Source organism: Pseudorca crassidens, chromosome 8 (assembly GCF_039906515.1).
Source record: "Pseudorca crassidens isolate mPseCra1 chromosome 8, mPseCra1.hap1, whole genome shotgun sequence".
Classification (NCBI taxonomy): Eukaryota; Metazoa; Chordata; class Mammalia; order Artiodactyla; family Delphinidae; genus Pseudorca; species Pseudorca crassidens.
In genome coordinates, this window is record NC_090303.1 from 38,795,969 (window position 1) to 38,814,433 (window position 18,465).

An 18,465-nucleotide genomic window follows, 5' to 3' on the forward strand; every position below is an offset into this window, starting at 1 on the left:
TTATAATATATTAAAATATTTAGAAAAAATATCACTTATTTTGTAATAGGAACTTTTTTTTTTCTTAAGTAGAACAATTGGCATACCTATGAGATAACTTTGAAATTATTTTCCTGTTCTCTGTTATACCTCAGTTTGGCTTGGATAATTTTATAACTTTTTTTTTTTAAACTAGGTTACGATACAACATTCTCTTTCTAACCTTGGGTTTAATTAACACATCAAAGGACACATGGACTGATTCCCTTCAATGTACTATAATATATTTTTATCCAGCTGCATGTTATTATATAACCTCAGAGTAAAGCAACCGTATCACTGTTGATATATTCAACTTCTGTCCTTTGGATTTGGTCAGCATTGCATGTGGAAGCAGAAACCCACCCTGTATTGTTATACGGATGGTTTTTCATTCATATCCTTGTTACTCTTTTTTTTTCCTTGTTACTCTTAATAAATGTCTCAAAGAAAACTATTCTGCAGCAGCTACTCATAAAGAAGCAGAAAATGGCAAAACCACAGCATAGAAGGAAACCTATGTGAAAACACTGGTTGTGTCTTCCTGGATACAGAAAACAAACAGAGCTTTTGAAAGAGCTTGCCAATATATGCCTGCCAAATAAAATACTGTTTTATGAAGTCAGGAAAAAACTAATTTTAAAGGTTATTGTAGGTTATTTGTGGTCACTTCTGGTGTGCATACACCATGATGTCATCCTGAACTCTTCTCTATATATATTTCAGTCTTAGAAGTCTTTTGTCTAAGACTTGATCTCAGCTACTAGAGACATCTAAACTAAAATACTCTTATTATTCAATACTCATAAAAATGTAGACTGAAAAAAATTAGAGTAGATGGAAAAAGTCCCAGCCAAGTCCAGGCAACAAATCATTCAGGCAGATTCATCTTCTGAAATCATACCTACGCTGTAGACATCTTAGGACACAGTTGCTGGAGAACTTCTCAAGTGACTGGAAAGTAGCCACGTGTCCGAACGGCTCTCCTGGAAAATTATTGCCCATTGAGAGGGGGTAGATGGGACCCCTGCCAGAGACATCTCATCTGAGGAATGGGAGCAAGGGGTTCCTTGGGCAGTCCAATTTCTCTCTCCTTCTGGGTGGACCACTCGCCTATAATTCCCAGATATTTTTCACTTTGTTTACATGACCTCCTGCAGCAATTTCTCTTCTTTCCTGTAGCAGGGTTGATTTTTTTTCTTTGTGGGATTTTTTTCGCTTGGAAAACCCCTCTTTGTTGAGGTAGTCCTCAATAAACTAGGAAATGTCAAATAAACACTGGATGAAGACAGACTAGAAGGCCAGTGAGATACAGCAATTGAAAATGGGGGAAGCTAAGAAATCTCTTGAGCAAAAAATAAATCAAAACAACATTTGGGCATTGGAAAGAATATATAGTTTTACTGAGATGTAAAAGGAAATGCATGTTTATAGTGGAAAACTGACACATTAAAAAGTTTATCAGGATACTAAGCTGACATCATTTGCATCGTCTTCAGATTCATTCAAGCATTCAAAAAAATGCTTTTTGAGCGTCTCAGTGTGCAAGGCATATTGATTGATGTTAGAGAACAAAAGAAATAAGTATATTATAGATACAATAGAAGGCATTAAGTGTTTTGGAGGAAAATAAAACATGGAAGAAGTGTTCAGAGTTGCTGGGATGGAGGAGCTGTGATTTCAAACTTGGTAATCTGGGAACACCTCACAAAGAAAGTGACATTTGAGCAAAGCGTAAAGTTGTGGCTGGAGTGAACCGTGTTGCTAACTGTGGGAGAGCGTGGCAGGTGGAGGAACAGTAAATGAAGAGCCCCAAGCCTGCAGGACACGTGGTGTGTTGGAGGAACAGCACGAAAACCAGTGTCCATGCCATGTATGTGGGTATCTTAACTTCATCTGCACATATGTGCAAGGGCACCCCACGCTCCATACATATAGGCACGTTAAAATGCCTGAGAGATTTGGGGCAAATACATATTTTGGTTACATAATTTTTTCCCTATTTACGATTCAGATTTAGGTAAACTGCTCTGTGAAAACTCTGCTCTTTGCATGAGAATGGAAAGCATCTGCAGGTCCAGTGAGGTGAAACACGGATTCTGATGGGTTTGTGGTTATTTTGTCATCTTGGTGATTATATTGTGCTAATGTATATTAAGTACTCCAAACCTATAAATATATTTCATCATGAGATTGGCAATGATTTCTTACTGATCTGTTCTTTTTGGGAAACCCAGTCTGAAATTATTCTCTCTTCTCTCTTGCATAGCTTTGAAGATGATATGAGACGCAAGATTCATTCAGTTCTGATAAAGTAAAGCTTTAGAAAATACATAGTAAAGACAGGACATGGGAAAATGTGGTGAGTTACTAAACAAAATATAGAAAAATCAAAACTGGGATATTAATCATCCCTTTAATATAGTTCTCTACTGTACTGTTTGTTTGTCAACATGGGATAGTTTTAGAAAGCTGTGATTTGGGGTTTCCATGTTCTGGGGTTGTTATATATTGGGAGGAGGCTCTTGGAAAGCAAATTGGAGGGACGAGTGAATTACAACTAGCAATAGGAAGACAAGACTAGAACTTTGCTCTTTTCTTCTTTTAATTGTAGGAGGAAGAGAATACATTTGGTCCCCTGATGAGTTTATGCTCTCTTGACAACGTCTAGGGAACTGTGTCCTTTTGATATTGCATAGGTGGCAAACCACCCAATAAGGCATCAGCTACCTTACTAAGGGATACGTTTATAGCTTGTCATTCCTGATCCTACATGAAGGGAGGGGGAAAATGTTGTTCTCCAAAATTATCTTTAGTTGTGAAGCCTGTTTAAAAACACAAACAAACAAAAGCACCACCAAAGGAACTTGATACAAGGTTAACTAGGGACAGACAGAATGGGACTGACTCAGAGGTGAGTCAGGCTAGCTGGTCCTGGGTCACTGCTAGGTTCACTGAGTGAACCTTAGACGTGGAGGACTGTCATCTCTCTTCAGGTGTGTTCCAGTTAAGGGGCACTGCTGTTCAGAGGGCTGAGCTGCCATCTGTGGAGCCCGGGCAGATCTCTAAATTCCAGTTGTGCTCTGGCTATAAATTAGCTTGAATGATCCCAGCGATTCTCAGTTGCCTCTTTCTCTTCCTCCTCCATGACTGACATGCATCTCAGCTCCCGTGTAGGGGTGATTACAAAATATTTTATAAGCTGTTGAAGAAACTTCCTGCAGTTCAGCTCTGGGATTTATTTAGACTCTCTTCCTGCAAAGGAGGAGAGATATCATTGTACCTCATGATATGGGATAGCATATATTGACAAAGAAGTAAAAATAGTGTCAAGTGGAGGACGTAAGAGAAGGCTGGGCAGCCACTAGTCACATGAATGATAAGAGCTCTGTGCAAGAGTCCTTTTGTATTAGTTTTGTGTTATTTATTTATCCATCTATCGATGCAGATGCAAGTGGTTCATTTTAATAGGAAAAAGATCACCTAGTACAGGAGGGCTTATAATGAAACACAGCAGTTCTCTAATCCACATGTCTTTCTATCCACAGTTCTGCTCCAAAGAGGCAGCTACTTGTAAGTTCTAATTTTGTGTTCTGCTACTTGTTTTTATTTTTAATCTAAAACATTTATTTCCCTAAGGCTAATGTTTAAAAAAATTTTTTTATAAGAATATTTTAGGTTCACAGCAAAACTGAGGGGAAGCTATAGAGATTTCCCATATACTCTTGGCCCCATACATGTACAGCCTCCCTCATTATCAACGTCATCCTCCACCAGACTAGTACAGTTGTTACAATTGATGAATCTATATTAACATATCATAATGACCCAAAGTCTATAGTTTACATCATGGTTGCCTCTTGGTTTTGTACTTTCTATGGGTTTGGATAAATGTGTAATGACATGTATCATTATGTTATCACACAGAATATTTTGAGTGCCCTAAAAATCCTTTGTGCTGTTTATTCATCCTTCCGCCTCCCTCAACTCATGGCAACCACTGATCCTTTTATATTTCCATAAGTTTTGCCTTTTCCAGAATGCAATGTAATTGAAATGACATAGTATGTAGCCTTTTTTCAGATGGGCTTCTTTCACTTAGTAATGTTTTTAGGGTTCCTTTAAGTCTTTTCGTGGCTTGATAGCTCATTTCTATTTAGTACTGAGTAACAATCCATTGCTTGAATGTACCCATTCACCTACTGAAGGTCATCTTGGTTGCTTCCAAGTCTTAGAAATTATGAATAAGCTGCTGTGCACGTATGTGTGCAGGTGTTCGTGTGGATATAAGTTTTCACCTTTGGGGAGTAAATACCAAGAAGTGTAACTGGCGGATCATATGGTACGAATATGTTTAGTTTTGTAGGAACCTGCCAAATTGTCCTCCAAAGTGGCTGCACCATCTTGCATTCCTGCCGACAATGTTCTAGAGGCCCTGTCGCTCCACATCCTTGCCAGGGTTTGGTGTTGTCAGTGTTTCAGCTTTGAACACTGACCATTCTAGCCGTTCTCGTAGGTATGCAGTGGTATCTCATTATTGTTTTAATTTTCATTTCCCTGATGGCACATGATGTGCAGAATCTTTTTATATGCTTATTTTACATTTGTGTGCCTTCTTTGGTGAGGTGTCTGTTCAGATCTTTGGCCCATATTTTAGTCAGGTCATTTATTTTCTCATTGTTGAGTTTTAAAATGTTATTTGTATATTTTGTATAACAGACCTTTATCAGCTGTGTCTTTTACAAATATTTTCTACCAGTCTGTGGTTTGTCTTCTCACTCTCTTAACATTGTTTTCACGTAGCAGAAGTTTTTAATTTTAATGAAGCCCAGCTTATCAATTCTTTCTTTCATGGATTGTGCCTTTCATGTTGTATCTGAAGTCATCGCCAGCTCAAGGTCAGCCAGGTTTTCTCCGATGTTATCTTCTAGGATTTTCATAGTTTTGTGATTTATATCTAGGTATGTGACCCATTTTCAGTTAATTTTTGTTAAAGGTGTAAGGTCTGTGTTTAGATTTTTTTTTTTCTTTGCACACCTAGAAGTCCAGTCGTTCTGGCACCATTTGTTGAAGAGATTATCTTTTCTCCTTGTACAGCCTTTGCTTCTTGTCAAAGATCACATCTGTGTGGGTCTATTAATGGGTTCTCCAGTCTGTTTCATTGATCTGTTTATTCTCTCACTGATACTCCACTGTATTGAATAGTGTAGCTTTATAGTAACTCTTGAAATTGAGTAGTGTCAGTCCTCCAACTTTGTTCTTCGTCTTCAATACTGTGTGGGCTATTCTGGGTCTTTTGCCTCTCCGTATAAATTTTAGAATCAGTTTGTTGATATCCACAAAATAACTTGCTGGGGTTTTGATTGGGATTGCATTAAATCTATAGATCAAGTTGGGAAGAACTGACATGTTGATAATATTGAGTCTTCCATGAATATGGAATATCCATGAATATGGAATATCTCTCCATTTATTTAGTTACTCTTTGATTCCATTCATCAGAGTGTTATAGTTTTCCTCACATAGATCTTGTACATCTTCAGTTAGATTTGTACCCAAATATTTCATCCTTGGGTGCTAATGTAAATGATATTATGTTTTTAATTTCAGATTCCACTTGTTCATTGCTGGCATATGAAAATGACTGACTTGTATATTAACCTTGTAAGCTGTAACTTTGCTATAATTGCTTATTAGTTCCAGGAGTTTTTGGTCAGTTCTTTCGATTTTCTGCGTAGATGATCATGCCATCTGCAAACAGACATTTATGTCTTCCTTCTCAATCTCTATATCTTTTTTTTCCCTTGTCTTATGCATTAGTTAGACATTCCAGTACAGTGGAGTTAAGTTGAAGATTAAGTTAAGATCCAGTTAAGTTGAAGATGTTCACTCCCTATATTCCTAGCTTACTGACAGTTTTTATCATAAAGGGGCGTTAAATTCCGTGAAATTCTTTTTATGCAACTATTGATATGATCATGTGATTTTTCTATTTTGATCTGTTGATGTGATGGATTATATTAGTTGATTTTCAAATGTTGAACCAGCCTCACATACCTGGGATAAATCCCACTTGGTTGTGGTGTATAATTCTTTTTATGCATCATTAGATCCAAATAGGTAATATTTTGTTGAGGATTTTTGCATCTATGTTCATGAGAAATATTGGTCTTTAGTTTTCTTTTCTTATGATGTCTTTGTCTTGTTTTGAAATTAAGGTAATGCTAGCCTCATAAAATGAGTTAGGAAGCAAGTATTTCCTGAGCTTTTATCCTCTGAAAGAGATAGTAGAGAATTGGTATAATTTCTTCCTTAAGTGTTTAGTAGAATTTACCAGTGAACCCATCTGGGCCAGGTGCTTTCTGTTTCTGAGGGTTATTAATTATTGATTCATTTTCTTTAATAGATATAAATCTATTCAGATAGTCTATTTCTCCCTGTGTGAATTTTGGCAAATTGTGTCTTTCAATGAATTGGTTCATTTTATCTAAGTTTTCTAATTTGTGGGAATAGGGTTGTCCATAGTATTCCTTTATTATCCTGTTAATGTCTATGCAATCCAGAGTGATGTTCCCTCTTTCATTTTTGATAATAATGTGTCCTCTCTCTTTTAGTCTTAGTCTGGATAGAGGCTTATCAATTTTATTAATCTTTTTAAAGAAATAAATTTTGGTTTCATTGATATTCTCTGTTGATTTCTTATTTTCAATTTTATTGATTTCTGTTCTAATTCTTATTGTTTCTTGTCTTCTGCTTACTTTGGATGTAATTTGCTTTTTTTTTTCTAGTCTCCTGTATTGGAAACTTATATGATAGATTTTTAAATCTTTCTTCTTTTCTAATATATGTATTTGGTGCTATAAATATTCCCCCAAGCACTACTTTTTCTGCATCCCAACACTTTTTTTTTTTTTTTTTTTTTTTGCGGTACACGGGCCTCTCACTGTTGTGGTGTCTTCCGTTGCGGAGCACAGGCTCCGGACGCGCAGGCTCAGCGGCCATGGCTCACGGGCCCAGCCGCTCCGCGGCATGTGGGATCTTCCCAGAACGGGGCACGAACCCGTGTCTCCTGCATCGGCAGGCAGACTCTCAACCACTGCGCCACCAGGGAAGCCCCCAACACATTTTGAGAATTTGGATTTTAATTTTCATTTTGTTTGAAATATTTTAAAATTTCTCTTGAGATTTCTTCTTTAACCCACGTGTTATTTAGAAGTGTGTTGTGTCATCTCCATGTATCTTGGGCTTTTCTCAAATACAGTATCTTTCCCAGATGTCTTTCTGTCATTGATTTCTAGTTTAATCCCACTGTGGTCTAAGAGTAGACACTGAATGATTTCTGTCCTTTTAAATTTGTTAAGGTGTATTTTATGGCCCAGAATATCGTCTATCTTGGTGAATGTTCCATATGAACTTGAGAAGAATGTGTATTTTGTTGTTGGATGAAGTAATCTTTAGATGTTAATTATACCCAGCTGATCGATGATGTTGCTGAGTTCTGCTCTGTCTGAAATTAATATAGCTACTCTTGCTTTCTTTTGATAGTGTTAGTGTGGTATACTTTTCTCTATTTACTTTTAATCTATAATTGTGTTTATATTAAAAGTGGTTTTCTTGTAGACAGCATACAATTGGATCTTCTTTTTAGATCCACTCTGACAACGTCTATCTTTTTTTTTTAAACGTGTACGTTTAAAAAATTTTTTATTATTATTTATCTTGTTTATTTATTTTTGGCTGCGTTAGGTCTTTGTTGCTGTGCGCAGGCTTTTTCTAGTTGTGGTGAGCAGGGACTACTCTTCGTTGCAGTGCACGGGCTTCTCATTGCGGTGGCTTCTCTTGTTGGAGAGCACGGGCTCCAGGCGCCCAGGCTTCAGGAGCTGTGGCTCGCGGGCTCTGGAGCGCAGGCTCAGTAGTTGCGGCTCATGTGCTTAGTTGCTCCGCGGCATGTGGGATCTTCGCGGACCGGGGTTCGAACCCATGTCCCCTGCACTGGCAGGCGGATTCTTAACCACTGTGCCATTAGGGAAGCCCAACGTCTTATCTTTTGATTGGTGCATTTAGGCATTCAAAGTGATTATTGATGTAGTTGGATTAATATCTGCTATGTTCATTATTATTCTCTCATTGTTGCCCTTGTTCTTTGTTCCTATTTTTGTCTGATTCTGCTATTTGTTAATTCTGCTGGCTTTCCTTCATGGTGCTTGATTTCCTATATGTTTGGTGATTTTTGAGTATGAGTTCATGTTTCTTTGAAGTTTAGCCTGTATTTCCTTAAGGCCTTGGTCTAAGGCTGATGTCCCTCAGAAAAGAAGTTGTTTCTGCCAGCGCCTGTACTTACTACTGATCTTGGACCACTTCAGAATAAGCTCATGACCTAAAATTCTTTAGGCATTCCAGCTAGTATAGCATTGATTTGTAAAATTCACTGATAAACTATTCTTATTTATGAATTCTTAAGTGAGTTAATTCTTTTTTCCTCTGCCAGCACCAAATTTCAATTCAGGAAATTTTTCTTTTTATCATTAGGAGAAAAGGTGTAGGTGGTGGTGGAAGCTGGAGGGGTAGGGTGAGGGTGGGAAGGTAGGGGATTGTAGGAGATAACATTCACTTATATTCAAATCAAGAATATGGCACCTTGTCCCCTCTGGCTTACGTAGAAAAATCATCTGTAAGAGTTCCATATTGGCTTGGCTCTAGGGTTTACTTCATGTTTCCCATGATTTGTGAAATTTTGGAAACTATAGCTCAAGATTACCTGGGTTTGACAAATATCTTCAAGGTAAAACCAAGTTTTTGCCTAAATAATCCTCACCTCTTTATAGCATACCCACAAATTCAACTGATGCTGTGTACATTGTATCCAGCATTTTTAGTTGTTTTCAGGGCAAGTTATGTTAAGAGTATCTAGGCTGCCCAACTGCCAGAAAATTAGTTCTCCTCATCTACTTTTTGTTGTCCTTCTATTTCTTTCACTGTTATAAGTGTATTCTTTATTGTTGTTTTTGTTTTACTATCATTTTAAGTGGGGTGCCACAGGAAAGGAAAACAAATATGTGTGCTCAAATTCCTTAAGCTACAAATTATTAAAAAGTCAAATTTTAATTAGAAACTGTTATTTTTTTAAAAGAGAAGACAGCAAGAAACTTTTAAAAGTAAGTATGATTATTTTTTATTGTTTTGAAAGTGCAGTTTTTAAGTGAATTAGTGAAAAAGAGTTTTATATTGGACTGGATATATGAATGTTTAGAATACCACAGTTAATATTATGCTAATGTGATTAGATATATGTATACGATTAGATACTTAATTTGTTCTTTCAATAAATTCAAACATCTTTTTCAAGCATGTACTATATACCATATACTCAATGAAAACATTCACAGAAAGTATATTACTTAATTCATGAATAAGAATCTTTCTTTTTGAAATGTATTTAAAGACTAAGGACACTTTTCTATTTTTTAATATTATGCATAATTTAATCATTATTTGAGGCTAGTTATATAAATGTAGATTTTTTAAATGTATTAAGTAAAAATATCTGGATATAATATGAAATTTTTTATTTTGCTATTCTTTTAAGAGCACTGGTATGACACAGATTTCCAGCTTCAGATTAGAACACATGTATTAACATTTCATGAAGAAAGGGAAATTTGGATTATATTTATAATATGGCAAATGGTAAAATAAATATACACTAGATAAGAATATTTCTCTGTGGTTTGGCCCACATAGACACATTCCCTGGATAGCTGACAGCTACTCTCTTGGGAAATGTGAACATTAAAAAAATTGTGTGTGTGTGTGTGTGGGTTTTTTGTTTTTTGTTTTCTTTTGTACTATCAGCTCTAAAATAGGATTGCCTATAGCTATAGCTATAGCAGCTGTCAGACTTGGTAGCCCTTTAGGAAACACGACTAGATAGAGAAACTAGAAGGTATTTATTTTAGACTGATGTAAATCTGAGTCTGGCAAACATTTTCTCAGATTCTATGGATTGGAGTACCATGATTCCTGTCAGTTCCATGGATCTCCTGTAGTTAGATTTGCATCACTGATCAAGTGGATATGTATACTGTTAAAAAGACAAGGAAGAAGTAAATCTTCAACAAGGTATTTCTTTATTAAATTAGTACCAAAATAGCTCTGGCCTGACTCAAGACTAAAATTCAATAGACTGGATCCTTACTATCAAAATTTAAAGGTATTTCAAGTTATGATAAATGTTCAAATTACAGCTGGCTAATCTTGGAGCATCTATTATCATATGTCCTAGTTAGGCTGTCCTGATGATAGGAATAAAGTTCTTGTGGAAAATATTTCCTAAACAATATGATAGCAGTACATATTCATAAATAGAAATAAATGTTCGTGTTCATTCAGTTTGAGTGGCGCTGGTATTGTTTGTCAAATCATCAACTCAGCGCTAAGATTTTTGCAGTGGAGCTATAGCGGTTCTACCACAGCAAGTTCTTTCCCTGGAATGACATTGTAAAGTCAGTATAGAATCTTGCCAAGGTTTCTTGGTTATTTCTTGTAGAAACACTATGTAAATTTGCTGAGTTAAGAAAAGTAACTTGTAATGTGCTCCAGTTCATTATTATTCTTTTATTAAAATCGGTATCAGGTTATCAGGCATACCTTCTTAGCAGTGAATTTGGGTGAGCAATTTGAAAATGTGATATATTTGTATGACCGCACTAAAGCAGTAACCATCTTGTAGAATAATATAATTTCTTTATTAAAAGTAATAAATAATTTATAATTTCTTCATTAAAAGAACAGATGAACATTAGCTGTAGCTGCCCATCTCCTACCATATTAATGGATTTTGGTGGCTTTATTTTCACATGGAATTACACCCATAAGTGCAGCCACTTCGAGACACAAATCAAGGAAGATGGAGTCCTACTGTTACAAAATAATTATTAGCATAAAAGAGCATGTCTTTTTATTTTACTCTAAACTAATGTTCAAAATAATCTCTTCATATTTAGAAAGAGGATGTCACATAGTATTAGAAGACACTACATTGCAATTAATAGAATACAAAAATTATTAATGGATTCAAATTTAAGAATGATCTACATTTTTCTCTATGTTACAGCAAGCTCAAGGTTATCCTTATAATAATATCACCCGTATTTATTTTTATTTCTATATAATTTCTTAAGAGTAGGAGGAAGTTTGAACTGAGTTAAACCAGATATACAGTGGATTGTATTTAATCTTAGCTATACCCACAGGAATGTTTTGTTCTAAATTTTCTCATAGAATTCTATATTCTCACTGTTGCAGCCCTTATTATGTTTAATTTTTATTTGTACTGTTGTACATTTCCATCAACGGTAAGCTTCATCAAGGCAAGACCATACTTGTCTGGTTCATATTCTGTCCCCAGTACTTACCACAGTGTCTCTCAAAATAAGCTCTCAGTAAGTACTTATTGAATGGATCATTGACTCAGCAAATTACTTCCTTTTTTTTTAAATTACCATCTTAACCATTTTATTTATTTTTTAAATGGCATTTATTTATTTATTTATTTGGCCACACCACACGGTATGTGGGATCTTAGTTCCCCAGTCAGGGATCGAACTCCCCACCCCCTGCATTAGAAGTCCCGTTGGACCTCCAAGGAAGTCCCGGCAAATTACTTCCTAATGTGAGAGAAGTTTTAACATTTTTTTTCTCTAATAAATAAACTCAGAATATCTCTCCAACAAAGATGGCTAAGAAAAAACAAAAATAATCAAGACAAAATACAGGTATACATGATTTTTAAGCTTCCAGCTACTCATACCCTCACCTACAAAGTTTGGTTTAATTTATTTAGGCTCTGGGTGTGCTTATTCAACCTTATTTTTGTGTTTACGCTAGGCTGATTCTCATGGCTACAGACAGAGCTAAAATTAAGTGGGAATTGGAAGAACAGAGGAGAAAAACTGGATTTTTGCCACCAATCTTCATCCTTCCCTAACCCTGAAGACCATTTTTCAAGACTGTGGCAATACAGGTCTCCTTAGAAATAACTGATGAGATAGAGGAACAAAGAATACAAGCCAAATGTCCTGTAAATCTCGGAGCAGAAGCTCTCTGACCCAAGCAGACATTGTTATGACATCCTGTACCAGGATTCATAAAATTCCCGAAGGTAACCACATATTTCAGGCCAAGGATACCTCTGGAAACATTTGTCATTTGTTCAGCTTTTAAGAATGGCTTTGTGTTAGATTTGCATGAATGGCATTGAATATTATAGTTTTGGTAAATGACCTAACTGTCGAGAGTAACATAATGTAAATGGTTTGTTTCAAAATAACATTTTTCTGTACCTTAGTAGCTTCTTAAACCTTCAGCAATGTTAATAATTCGATTTGGAGACATGTCTGACTGGGAGAGAATTCTATCTCCCACGAGTCACTTCAGTCACCTTCCTAGTTGATGGGGCAAAAGTACCCATTTCAAAAGTGAGTGTAGAAGCACCGCAGAGGGAATGAAGAGCTGGACGAGGAAGTTGAAGACTGGATGCTAAGTCTTGGCTCTGTCACTTAGCATATATGTGATACTGGCTGAGTTATAAGTAGCTGTTCTGATCCTCAGTGTCAGAACTTGTATTTATGATTCTCCCTACCTGACCTGCCTCCTCAGGAATAAGATAATGAACATGAAATCTCATTATACTCCAAGATGCCAAACACGTTTGAGATGTTACACTCAAGTATCTAGGTAGATGTCAAAGAACTCGAGAATGATGTCATTCAGAAACAGGATTTGGAAGGATAATGGCTATGAAAATAAAAAGATGAGAGAATGGTGATTGGAAGGGAAGAAGAAGCACTTACAATATTAGCAGAATCAGAAGTCCTAAAGTGAAAATCTGCAACTAGGAGGAAAGAAAGACGAGAATGCTGGAACCACTTGTGACTTTTGTTCCTTTGGCTAAGAACTACAGTGTGTTTTTTAAGTGAAGTCTGCTGTTGCTTAAGATTGTCAATGAGTGAGCCCGGGAAGAGCTATCCTAAGCCCGGGAAGAGCTTATCATAAGCCCGGGAAGAGCTATCCTAAAAAGGCTTTATTGGCTGACTGTTCTGGAATGGTGCTCAATTAAAAATATTTTTACCTGTGCCCTTGACTAAGACAGTTTTGCTGAGCCTAGATGTTGTAGCCAAGAAGAAAAAGCAGGGCTTCCCTGGTGGCGCAGTGGTTGAGAGTCCGCCTGCCAATGCAGGGGGCGCAGGTTCGTGCCCCGGTCCGGGAGGGTCCCACATGCCGCGGAGCGGCTGGGCCCGTGAGCCTTGGCTGCTGGGCCTGTGCGTCCGGAGCCTGTGCTCCGCAACGGGAGAGGCCACAACAGGGAGAGGCCCACGTACCGCAAAAAAAAAAAAAAGGAAAAAAAGAAAAGGCAAACCATCTGAAGCATCTCAGGTACTTGGTCATCATGGGCAACTTGTTTTTTTCACATGGACGATGACACCTTCAAAGAAACAACGCCAAGTAACTGAATTGAGCTAAGACTTCTTAAGTGAAATAATACAATTTTAAGGGGGAAACTGCAGAAAAAAGCATAGGTTTTTAATAAGCTCTTTTAACTAGGAAAGCATGGGGAAATCTCTTAAAACCTCACTTTCTTTAAAAAAGAACAACAATAACAACATTTTGACCACATGCTTTTAACTTTATAATATTGAAGATTACATAAGCTTAATCTTAGGCAATGCTGTAACCTCAATTTTTAAGGAATTCAGATGATCGCCTTCTTTTTCCTCTATTTTTAAAATTTTTTCTTTGAATGGAGAAAGGAAAGAGGAATTATTAAAAGCAAAGAATGGCTTCCATTTATCTCTTATCCATAAGACATGAATAAAACAAACTTACCTGGTAGGTACCCAGGTAAGTGGTTCTGTGGTATATTTTTTAAAGTGTTTTCCATGTTACACCTACCAGTACTCTTAGAATTAGGCTCTAGACATTACTTGGGTTCCAAAAAGGTGGTTAATATCCCCAAAGAATCCCTCATATTCTTCCTTTTTAATTTCCACTCCTCTGCTAGTGAAGCTATTTGGAGAGGTCTCAGTGAATCAGTGAATAACCATTGCCACCTTCATCTCTTTTTGGCTGCCCACAAAATTGAAAACTCTGTGAAACTCACACCAGATAGTTAGGTCTTACCCATTTTGTGGCTTGATTACTTGTTCTGATTAATTTTAAAAAACTTAAGTAATTTAAAGGTTTTTTTGAGGGGGAATTTTCTTTATCTCTGAAGTAGTCACCTGATAAAACAAGAATAATCCTCAGAGTAAACATATTTATTATGGTTTCATTAGAAGTATGTTCCTTGAAATGTGCAGTAATGTTCTCATGGTCAAATGTTTATTTCAGTGACAAAAAATGAAGAATGTTAGTGTACTAATCTGCATTGTAAAGTGTGACAAGTTCAGATCAAGCTAACTGGAAACTTGGAAACCAAGGGAGTGTCTACTGCAAGAATAGATTTTTATATCAGTTAAGAATTGCATTTGGCTACCAGTGACAGGCTGCTGACTTGTGTGATTTAAATATCTATGCATATTTGTCAATCAATAAAAAGTATAGAGATAGGCAGTTACTGATAGCTGTTCAATAGCACAAGAGTGTCAGGGATTCTGGGATGAATTTCTTAGCCTTCCACTCATGGTCCCCAAGTGACTGCTGGACCTCAACACCTTACAACCAGTTTTTGAGGAAGAAGAAAAGAAGGGGCCCTTGTCAGCTTAGTAAACTTTTCCAGAGGTCTCATCCAGCTGTTTATCACATCTTGCCTATAAGATGTGCGTGCATCTTACTGAGCATCCTTTGAGCAGGTGAGGCTGAGAAATATATTTTTAGCTGGGTACTTGCCTTCCGCTATCCTCTCTCACAAAGGAAGGAGTAAAAACGTGGAGGTTATGCTGGTAGTGAGGAGTTACTGCTACATATATGTTACACTTCAGTGCCATCTCAGACTCCTCTTTGGAGTTAAGTCACCCAAAGTGAAAGAGAAGAGATGCAACTTCATCCACTGACCACCCTTGTTATAGGAACCTGAGTTTCATCTCTCATTGGAGCTATAATTAAACCATACTCTCCCAGAGAGGTAGGGACACAGTTGTACTGGGAAGCTCCAGTATAGGATAGACCCCTGGCATTCAGTATTTGAGGTTTCCATTGTTCAAGACCAAACTTTGAAGGTCCATGGCATATAATAAATAACTTTAAATTTTTATGTCATATCAATTTTAGCCCCCTTCACACCAAGAGGCATAAAATTTTCTGACAGTAGGAGATGTATTCATTTCTGGGGCTACCATAACAAGATACCACATAGTAGGTGGCTTAAACAACAGAAATTTATTGTCTTACAGATCTGGAGGCTATATCCAAGGTCAAGGTATTGACAGGATTGGCTGTAAGAGACAATCCTTGCCACGCCTCTCCTAGATTCTGGTGGTTTTCTGGCAATCTTTGGTTTTCCTTGGCTTATAGATGCCGCACCCTGATCTCAGCCTTCATCTGTACATGCATGGTGTTCTGCCTTTATCTATGTGAAGATAAAGGTTCGTGAAACCTCTTCACATAGTGTCTGACTCTGTCCACATTTCTTTTATGAGGACACCATTCATACTGGATTAGGGCCCTAATGACTTCACCTTAATTTGAGCACATCTGCAAAGACCCTATTTCCAAATAACCTTCTGAGGTACTAGGAGTTAGGACCTCAACATATATTTTGAGGGAACATAATTCAACCAATAACAGTTGGTGTTCAAATTACTTAATCAGAAAATGAACCTGCAACATCCACATGGCAACAATCTTTTTTCTCTCCCTCCATTTTTATGCAGAAATTATACACTATAGGGATATTTAAGAATTTTAAGGGCCTACTCAGTAGCATACATTGGAAATACTGCTTTTAGTATATTATCATGAAAATAAATGATGAATCTAGATTACAGTTGAGTTGCTCTTGAATCTAGAGATATAGATTTACTTCACATTATGACTGTTCAATTGACCAGTTTCACCATAACAGCTCACTTTTCTCAAAATAACACTTTTTTGAAATAACGGTTTCATCCCAAAATGTACTGAAAACTATAAACAATATATTTCCAGGAAAAGTCACAATTGCCAATTACTTAACACAATAATTTCTAATAAGAATATCATTTGCAACAAATTCAAATCGAGCATCATGTCTGGATGAAACAAAACATTTTTGCTCTGCGTTAGGATGCCAGGTGAGAAGACAGATGTTGCATCTTCTGAATCTATAGTCTCTTTTGTACATGTTTCCACGTGTGTCCACGTGTTCCACTGCTCTCAGGTTTAGCCTTTATTTCATCACAGTCTTAAAGAAATTCTTTTCCAGTGGGCTGAGCTGTGTCTCCCAAAAAGATAAGGTCAAATCTTGAACTCTGGTACCTGTGAATAGGAGCTTATTTGGAAATAGGGTTTTGTAGATGTAGTCAAGTCATGATAAGATCATAATGGAGGGTGAGTGCTCATCAAACAACTGATGTCTTCATGAGAACACGGACATTTGGACACAGGGACACAGAGGGAGAACACCATGTGAAGACAGAGGCAGAGATTAAAATGATGCATCTACAGGCCAAGGAATGCCAAGGATTGCCTGCCATCTCCAGAAGCTAAGAGAGAGGCATGGAACAGATTCTCCCTCGGAGACTCCAGAAGGCTTGCCAAGGCTTTTGGACTTGATTTTGGACCTTTGGCTTTCAGAACTATGAGAGAATAAATGTCTGTTGTTCCAAGCCACCCAACTTGTGATCATTTGTTACGGCAGCCGTAGGAAACTAATATATCTAGCAGATCCAATTTTCAAATTCCTGTCTGAAGATAAGCACCAACTGTGACTGCCATCCCTTATTCAGTCTCTTCCTTCCTCGGTGAGTAAAATAAACTTCATTACGATTTATGTTCAGACTTTTATTTTCAAACTCTTGTTTGTATTTATTCATACTATTTATTTATATAAACTTGTTTTCATTGTTCACTTGATATATATATATTCCAGTCTATAGAATTTTTTTGAGTATTTTGGATTGGAATAATATACCTCGTAATTTCCCTTTAAAATTAATGAATTTTGCTTTCAATTTACGACCTTTCACTTTAGGGCAAGGTTTTAGGAACAAAATTAAAATCATTAAATGAGACAGCGCTTACTATAATTCTGATGGTCACAACCTGAGTAAAGAAAAAAAGGTGTTTCTAGCAAGAATAAGGTAAGTGGGTGTGTTGGTTTCCTGGGAAAATAATAATGTATTCTTGGAAGCACTTCTAGTTATTCATGTAATTTAAAAAGTACACCTATAAAGGGAGAAGAAGCATGTGAATTTGTCAGGGAAAGAAAAGAAGAGCGAAGCAGGAAATGAGGAAGAAGGGAGTTATGGAAAAGAAGCAGTTGGGAGGAGCACAGTGAGAATTGAGGAAAGTTTGTTTTTACCGTCATTCTTGCTCTCTGACAACTTACTTAGTTTTCAGCTCTGTTTATCAGATTGTTGTGCAATTTATCATATTAATTTTTTATACTTTCATATTTAATTGATAATTTATTATTTTAAAATAATTCCTAATCCCCTCACATCCTTTAAGTGTTCAAATATCACTTTGTCAGACAGTATACTGACTAAGATTCTGTGACCTGACACCCCTCGCCAATCCCTGTACTTTGGAGCTCCCTTACCGTGTTCCACTTGTTCATCGTTTCATTGCACTTGTCACCTTCTGGGAAGAATTGTAATTTACTTATTTGTTATTTTTGTTTCAATCTGATTTTGCCACTCCCTCCCCTTCCACCCCCACCCCCCACCCCTGGAATAGAAGCTCCTTGAACTCATGTAACTTACGAGACTGTTTTACTCATTCACCTTATATATATCTATGATAGTTGCATACTGGGCTGGGTGTTCGGTGGCTTGTGTGTTCTCATTTTATCACTTGACATGGAAGTATGTGTGTTTAAAGATGAGTTGTTGCTTGAGCTGATGCCTGCCTCCTGAAATGTCTCTATAACATAGCTTAGTAAGATATTAACAAATCCCAGTGAAACACATCTGCTCTACTGTTGTCTCCAGCTCCTGGTCTCTTCAAACTTTTAAAACTGTCATAGATTACTGGAAACACAACTGCATTTGAAATTATGTCAATACAACAGTAGTTGCAGATGCTCCATTAAGGGTTTAAAAACTAAATTGTCAGCCAAAGAAAATGGCCATCACTCCAGTCCTGCAGAAGTAAGTTTTGTGGCAATGAGGGAAGTGGGGCTCCCTGCTCACTAACACATAAATGACTAAACTGGAGAGATTTCTTAGGGTGTCTGCTAACCAGTGGTGTGGATATGTAACTGGATGCTGGTATTGCAGTGCAGTTGTAGTGAAAATCCAGGAGGTGATG

The 18,465-nt window shown here is 36.9% G+C and overlaps 1 protein-coding gene across 1 annotated transcript in view; it reads left to right on the plus strand.

Moving 5' to 3' along the window:
* Positions 1-18,465, plus strand: part of CRPPA (CDP-L-ribitol pyrophosphorylase A) — a 378,873-nt gene that overhangs the window by 333,734 nt on the left and 26,674 nt on the right. Inside the window, exon 13 of the mRNA XM_067746235.1 lies at positions 11,905-17,294. The gene's annotated coding sequence lies outside the window, so the exon portion shown is untranslated. The remainder of the gene's footprint in view (positions 1-11,904; positions 17,295-18,465) is intronic.